We start from the raw sequence: 8,889 nt of genomic DNA on the forward strand, positions 1-8,889 counted from the left end.
TTTACCTGTGTAAAGATTATTCAGAATATATATCCCACAAAAATCACACAAAAGGCAGATAACTCTAGAAAACTACTGAACATCGATAACTTTTCTCGTCATACACTCTTACCAAGAACTTGGCGCTCGAAAACCATAATTCTTCAGCTGAATTTCAATGAAAACGTTTACTTTCGAATAACATTCTAGTAGCTAAGTAAAATTATGTAGAATACAAGCAAATATTTTGATTTGCTATATGGCTTTTAGTGAAATTAATTTTATAAAATTGCATGTATTTCAAAGTCTCGTGAATACACTTACAGTGGATCCAGTGTGATAAAGGGAGTACTTGCACGAAAAAAAAAACACGTGAAATAAGACATAATGGTTCATTTGTTAAATGATTTCTGAAGTGACCATTGCAGGAAAAAAAAAGATTTTGATGTGAACGTTTTGTAACTGGTCCACTGTACATGTTACAGGTATTTTATGATCTATAATAAGTTTATTTATAGCATGCCTTACCTTGACCAGCTTTATAAAACAATATATATATTTCTCTAATTCTTCGTCAATTTATCCCTTTCTGCACCCATTGTATAAAATAAATTTAATCAACGTGTGGTTCGTTTGATCTCAGTACTTCATTGGTTAAAATCCGATTATAACGTCGAATTTTATTGCTTTCTATTGTGACGGCATGAAAAAAAGGCGACCATGTCTGATGACGTCACATAGAAAGAAAACATCTTTTTGCAGATCATTCGAAAAGAAGGAATAAGTTTGTCTGCATAATGTTAGAAAATCATTAAAGAAACAGGTTCCACCACAAAATCTCGTGTAATACGATATTTTTTAACTGTCTCGAGTGGATAAATACCGTACTACACTCGATGCAGTGGTAGAATCTATATATATCAAGACTTTATATTATGATATTACAAACTAAGGCGATGTTAGTGTACCGATGCTAAAGTCAAACAAACGAACCGAAAAGAGTCAGATCAAGGGAAGTCGAAAGGTAAGCGTCTCCTGTAATATATGCATCAACCATAATGCGACGAATCTGATACAGTCTAACCAATTCTCTGATAAAACAAAGATATATGTCAACCCAATCACGTCAATAATACTTCAAATATGTTTACAAATAAAGGCAACAGTGAGTGGTATACCACTGTTCGAAATTCATAAATCGATTGAGAAAAACAAATCCGAGTTACGAACTAAAACTGAGAGAAACACATCAAATATAAGAGAGAAGTACGACACAACAGAAACACAACATTAAAATGTTACACACACAGAAACGAACTATAATATAACAATGGTAATTTTCCTGACTTGGTATAGGATATTTTTATAAAAACAAAATGGTGGATTGAACCCGCTTTTGTGGCATGCAAAACCTCCCGCTGTTATGGCAATGTTAAATTATAACATTAAAATGACAACATTTCATGATAGGACTACAATACAAAGAGATGGGAGACCATACACAGGCAAAATTTGCTCACATGAAATTCACATGAAAACTTTTACGTGAGATTCACCTCAATCGAGCTTATACATAAAACTCACGTGAAAATTTTGATGTGAATTTCACGTTAATTGAGATCAATCTGATGTGAAATTTTTAACATGAATTTCACGTGAAATTTATAACAACAAAAAATGATATTTTTCATGGTTTTAATTAAATTTGAAAATTAAGATGTTATTTGAAATACTTTATTTTAAAAATTCATGTGAGTTTCAAATGAAAAAAATTACGTGATTGTCATGTGAAATTCATATGAGTTTCACATTAGATTCACATGAATCTCACAAAAACTGATTTCACGTGAGTTTCACGTATAAGCTCGTTTTAGGTGAAATTCATGTGAGTTTCACGTGAGATTCACATTAATTTAAATTCACGTGAAATTGATGTGAGTGACATTTGCCTGTGTATAGGAAATAGAAACACAGGAATAATAGCTAACAAAAAGTGCTAGGTTTAAAAGTTAATACACTAGACGCTTGTTTTGTCAACACAAGACTAACCAGTGACGCTCTGGTGAGAAAAGTTCGAATACCATAAAAGCAAATTACAAAATTGACGAGCATTGAGGACCAAAAGTTCAAAAAAAGTTGTGCCAAATACGGCTAGGGAGTTCTACCTCGGAGAAGAAAATCCTTATCATTTAGAATGATTCATACTTTTGCAAACAGTAAATTTTTATAAAATGACTATACAATAGATATAAACTATAAAACCGGTGACTAACTACAAAATAAAAACGGATAAATAAATAACCTAAACCAGCATATAAAAATTCACAGCAGCGTTAGCCAAATCGATAAACGCACAAATTTAAGTGACGTCACTTTGAATTTCTAAAAATTTCCCAAAAAAATAGGATAGAATTAGGATAGATTTCAAGATTTGTAATGTTGATATAACATTTATTAATAACAATGAAATTTACAAAACAAATTAATATCAAATTGCAGTAGTAATTAGATAATTTATTTATTATCGTGCTATGTCTGTATTTCTTCTAAATCAAACTGTAAACCAAACTTTGTAGTTTGGACAAAAACACATTGTATGGATCAACCAATTCGTAATGGTGTACGTAAAATTTACGGAATCTCATGTTTAACTGTCCTCCTCATAACTTTGTTGGAGCAGTATCTGCGTTAGGAGCACACTCATGTATATGAAGTCCGTATAGGGTGAACATGCACGAGCATAAAGTATCAATTAAGATATGAAGACACCATACGAAGAGGCAGAGGATATGTTACTGCTGAGAAATTGGAAATTGATAATTGGGAAGTTGAAATCGTCCCGTTTATCGTAGGTTTTCGTGTGAAACCGTCCATCTGTGTCAATATTGAGGAAAAGATCAAGGTATGAAGCAGTCCTTCTAGTATTAGTAGTATCCTTAATTTCAAGTGAAACTGGGATATATGAGATGTAAATATTGGCTAAAATATGGGTTATTCAATGATAGGACATCATCAATATATCGGAAAGTAAAACTAAGGAAATTCGCAAGGTGCTTTTTCTTTTTGTCTTTTAGAAGGTTCTGAACAAATTCTGCTTCATACCAGGAACAAACAATTGAAATAAAGATATGCATGTGTGTGTACTGTTTTGGAAACCCATTGTTTTTAAAGGTTTACATGATGACAGAGCTGAAGAAGTCATGATCCTGGTTTCACGATATGTGGTTGAAGTGCTAATGCAAGATTTAACGCCACACGATATATTTGTGAAAACAATCAGGACAAATGTGCTTTTAATAATTTTATTCTACAAAATGTCAAAATAACCTTTCATTTGTCTAAGCATTATGTAAAGTGCCAGAATAAATTGTCGATAAATTTATTGCCAAAATCTTACTGTAATTTTAGAAAATGCAAACAGTTGTCAAGCGTTTTACAAAATGTCTTAATTCAAAAAATGCATGTAACATGTGTAACACATAAAAACTCTCTGTTTTTCTTGATATTCCCTTTTTAGGCCACACCAATTTAATTCCTTTTTCGACGGACACGCCCGCACCTACATTTTTCAAAACAGAAAACAAATATTTTTTTAATATTCCCGATCCCCTTGCGGAAATGTAGTTATGTCCATTTCTCGCACTGTTTTTTTTAAATACTATAAAAAAAAATATAAACTGTTTTTTAAACTCAGATTTACCTGTATATAATGTTTTTAAACATACAAGTACCAACCACACTATGTAAATATTTGATTAAGCATTAAACCCATATATCCCAAGTGGGAGTGCTCCGAAATATCACAACAGAGGAAAATAGCTGTACAGAACAGACCGTTTTCTTCCCCCTTACTTACATTCCCCATCAAAATCATGCTGGTTTTCGTTGTTAGAATTAAGAGTACGCAGAACTGAAGGAGAAGAGTTGCCTGCAATTATGTTGTATGCTGGCGGAACAAAACTATCCATACCAGCTGCATGTAGTTATCGTTTGTTGTGGTTCATAAGTATTACTCCGTTGTATATAGATTAGATCGTTGTTTTTCCTGTTTTAATGTGTTTACACTAGTAATTTATTTTGGGGTCCATTATAGTTTGCTTTTGGTCTTGGTCAAAGCCCTTTGTAAAAGGCCGTAATGTATGCCTATGACATGTGTTTGTTATTATCCGGATGGGAACAATAGACAACAGACAATGGGTAATTTTACTGTTGTTGAAAAGAAAATAGAAACACTTAGAATATCTAACTTAAAAGGGGGAGTAATACATCATATTTGAAACAATTTTTTCTGCAAAAATAGATAACTTAAATTGACTACTAGGTAAGGTAATCAATGGCTTGATTTACTACATTTGTAGATATTAAACAGGTTGGGAACAAACCCCCTGTATAGTGATTATACCTGTATAGAGGGATAATCCTTCTTTAGAGGGATAAAATTATCCCTCTATAGAGGGGTATTTTTGTTTGCACTGGATTTAAAAGCAAAATAGGGAAGAATGGCATTTTCTTGTTATATTGGCTACAATCTGTAGCATTATATGCATCAACATATGCACTTTACTAAAAATTCGGATAACCAGTTTTCTGGCAAAAAGTGACAAAACTTGCAATCTATTGTATACCTATCTGAACACCTGATCAACAACAAAAAGAATAGTTGACCTTTAAATTTCATGTTAAATCTAACAATAGAAATTCTGTTCAATGAGGCATAAGTGAGTAGAATTTACCTGATCATGACAGCTTTCAATCATGGTGAACAATAGATTTTATATTTAGTCAGATAAGCAGCAAACTGGGTATGAACATATTAAATTAAGTACATCAATTGGTGCATCAACTGTTCCAAGTTACTGCCATAAAAAGTAGAAAATGGTATCTGCCCTATTTTGATTTAAATCCTGTCTAAACAAAAATACCCCTCTATAGAGGGATAATTTTATCCCTCTATAGAAGGATTATCCCTCTATACAGGTATAATCACCATATAGAGGGTGTGTTCCCAACCTGTTAAAGTTTAACTATGACAAGTTGTTCCCTTTTATGAAGAAGGATTAGACACTTTCATCCAACTTCTCAAAACAACAATAGTTCAGTTCACTTTTAATTTTCAAATTGTGTATTAGTTACTTTCCCCTTTGAATTTATGTTCCGTCCTACAAGTGCCTTTAGTCGGAACAAGAAAAAGAAGATTTGTCATTTTAAAAGTCTACTTTTTTAATATGAGGAGATGTTGTTTGAATGTCAACTTTATGAGGGTAGGAATGCCCTTTACCAGTAGACGTTAAACCGTCATTTCCGGCTACCGTTAGAGTCAAATTGGTTAAATTTTATCGGGGTTCGTAAAAATATCCTTATCTTGATTAGTCAGAATAAAAATCCATTACCGTTAATCTTGGAAAGAATTTTACTTGACTCGAAAAAAATCAGTTGATTCTTTATCGTCACACAGAACACAAATGGAAAATGTACATTTTGTCTTCATACAGAAAATGTACATTTTATCGTCATACAGAAAATGTACATTTTATCCTCCTGTATGGTACTGTACGACCTACAACAATGAGCAAAACCAATAACGATTACTTATCAAGAAAAATGTGAAACAATTCAAATGAGAAAACCAACGATCTGTTTTATTCTTAAAACTATAAATGAAAAACTAACATAGGAAAGACGGCATGACAAGCATTATGACATTATGATTGGTATATCGCCGTCACGTGGTGACCCTCTATAGATCTCGTTTAAGTTCAGTAGATTTCATATGGGATTCATTGCGTCATGTTAACAATTGATGGTGACGTCATAACTGTATTTCATTGCTTATTTTATACATAACTTAGCAGAAAAAAATCCTGTGCGATTTATTCGTCATACAATTCACTACTGACCTTTGACCTCACATCCTATGAATTTTACTTACCCTCTGTAGATAAGTTTAGGGGTCAGTAGCAAACAATATAGTTGAGTCTTAGATGCATGATTTTTTTATTAATTGTTAGTAGCTTTGAACTAGCTTTTTAGATAACTGCGAGTTCTCTCAGATCTGTTCCTATTGTCTTTTTGTTGTCGGGATGTACAAGTACCCGGCCACGTCCACTTGTATTTTTGTCCATCTGATGAGTTTAGCCTTTTTCAACTGATTTGTATAGTTCGTTCTTTTGTTGTACTGTTATACCACTGTCCGAGGGTTGGGATCCCGCTAACATGTTTAACCCCGCCACATTAATTATGTATGTGCCTGTCCCAAGTCAGGAGCCTGCAATTCAGTGGTTGTCGTTTGTTTATGTGTTACATATTTGTTTTTTTTCTTTTGTTCATTTTTTTTTTACAAATAAGGGCGTTAGTTTTTTCGTTTGAATTGTTTAACATTGTCATATCGGGGCCTTTTATAGCTGACTATGTGGTATGGGCTATGCTCATTGTTGAAGGCCGTACGGCGACCTATAGTTGTTAATGTCTTTGTCATTTTGGTCTCTTGTGAATAGATGTCTCATTGGCCATCATACCACATCTTCTTTTTATTTTATACATATATAACATGTATAACTTATATAATGTTCATCACTTGATGCAAGTTTTTGTATTTTTATGGTTTTTAATCACTGCATTAACTCATCCGTTGCTATTAATTGTGCAACAAATCTTAGATTTAACCATGATGACAAGACACGATCTTTTGTCGTTATTTTTAATTTTGTAAAGAAAAAGAGATGTGGTATGATTGCCCATGCGACGAACAACAATTCACCGCTATTCGCGGTACTGCTTTATCCGCTTTATTTAACGGAATTTCTCTGTTCAATGATTCGTATTCTCGAAATACAGTGTTTTTCAAGCTAAAATGTAGTATACCTGTACGAAATTTTCAAAAGTAACTTTAAGAATTAATGGGATTTTATCAAGTTTGAACTTGTAACTTCCTTCGACTATATCAATTCTGACGATTTGCAGAGACAGGCAGCTAATGTAGGATCGACCCTCCGAAGTAGTTTCATTATTATGAATCAGTATAACAAACATTTACTTGTCACCAAAACGTAGAATATAATGAAATTAAGAAGAATTTGTCCTTACCCGACTTAACGTTTTTTCCATCGCTTCAGGGGTATCTATGTCCAGTGGTTATGCAACACAGTGAGTCCGGTTTTAAAGATTTTTTTCCAGTAGAAGTCAATAGATGACAATACATCACTGGGGTTAAGCTGATGACCGTAACTGCATTCATGGTCATCCCAAGATGTCGGTAAAAAATAAGGTCAGTGTCTGTATTGTCTGTTAAAGTGTTTCTATATCATTTTCTTTACAAAATATACATTGATGCGATGTAAATTTATAAAAGATTCACACACAAATCACTAATTGCTGTACTCCGGGAAATCTGCATGAAACAGGAATTTCGATTTGAAAAAATCGCTCAGATGACCGTAAATCACAATCGAGATGACCGTAACAGAATCAGCGATTCATAACAAGGGTGACCGTAATTGGTTCTAAGATGACCGTAATTTGTAAATAATGACCGTAACTTTTAAAGAATGACCGTCAATTCTAAGAAATATCCGTATTTATATAACTAATTTTTTTGTATCAAATGATTAATCGTGTTGGTATAAACGTATTTATATGAGAGTATTATCATATAGGTAGAAAAAAATAAGAAGTGCTTCAAATACAAAGTTTATCATATGTATCTTGTTTTACAGTAGAGGGCTTAACTTTTAAATTGAAGTTGCAACAAGACATTCACATGAAGAAACGGGGAAAACATGCAACAAAAAAGCAATAAAATGACATATTACGAGTAAAATAACAAATTCAGATTTTAATCTGCTTCCTCTGAAACCATACGCATGGGCTCGCTTACTGGATATTTACATGTTTAATCAATAGTTTTTTATGCTCCATTTATAGGCATTTTGTATTCGGTCTGTGCGTCCGTTCGTCCTTTCGTCTGTTCGTTTGTCCGTCTGTCCAGCTTCTGGTTAAAGTTTTTGGTCGAGGAAGTTTTTGATAACGTTGAAGTCCAATCAACTTGAAACTTTGTACACATTTTCCCTATGATATAATCTTTCTAATTCCAATGCGAAATTACAGTTTTATCCAATTTTCACGGTCCACTGAACATAGACAATGATGGTGCAGATGAGGCATCCGTGTACTATGGACACATCCTTGTTTCTTCAACTTTTCGTCGTATCGCTGTCAATTTGTAGTAAAATTTATACGTCGTGTTAATAAATATGTCATTGTTTACGAGAAATATTCAATATACTATCATTGTCACGAATCCAAAATACGGCAAATAGTTAAAAAAAAAAGTTATGAAACATATGTATATCCGCTTACCGAGCCTCTATTGAGACAAACTCAACTAAAAGCTATGAATACAAATACGGATATTTCTTAGAATTGACGGTCATCCTTTAAAAGTTACGGTCATTCTTCATAAATTACAGTCAACCTTTACAAATTACGGTCATCCTTTACAAGTTACGGTCATCACTTTACCAATCACGGTCATCCTTGCTATATGTTACGGTCATTTGAAAATATTTTGATGATGATATACGGTCATCTTAGCGATTTTTTCAAATCGAATTTCCCGTTTTATGCACATTTCTCGGTAGTAATTAGTGATTTCCGTGACAGACAATACAGAAACTGACCTAATTTTTCATCCGATATCTTGGGATGACCGTGAATACAGTTACGGTCATCAGCTTTACCCCAGTGAATATATGAAGCTTACATGGAGCTATGATCCTACGGCAGTCATACCAGAATCCGTGACAAACGAGACGATTTCAATTATGAAATTATTCAATTTTCTCATCTAAGCAGCAATATACCATCTTCACCCGCGTATGAAGTATACATTTCTAAACGTATACGACTATACTA

This window comes from Mytilus galloprovincialis, chromosome 12 (assembly GCF_965363235.1).
Source record: "Mytilus galloprovincialis chromosome 12, xbMytGall1.hap1.1, whole genome shotgun sequence".
Lineage (NCBI taxonomy): Eukaryota > Metazoa > Mollusca > Bivalvia > Mytilida > Mytilidae > Mytilus > Mytilus galloprovincialis.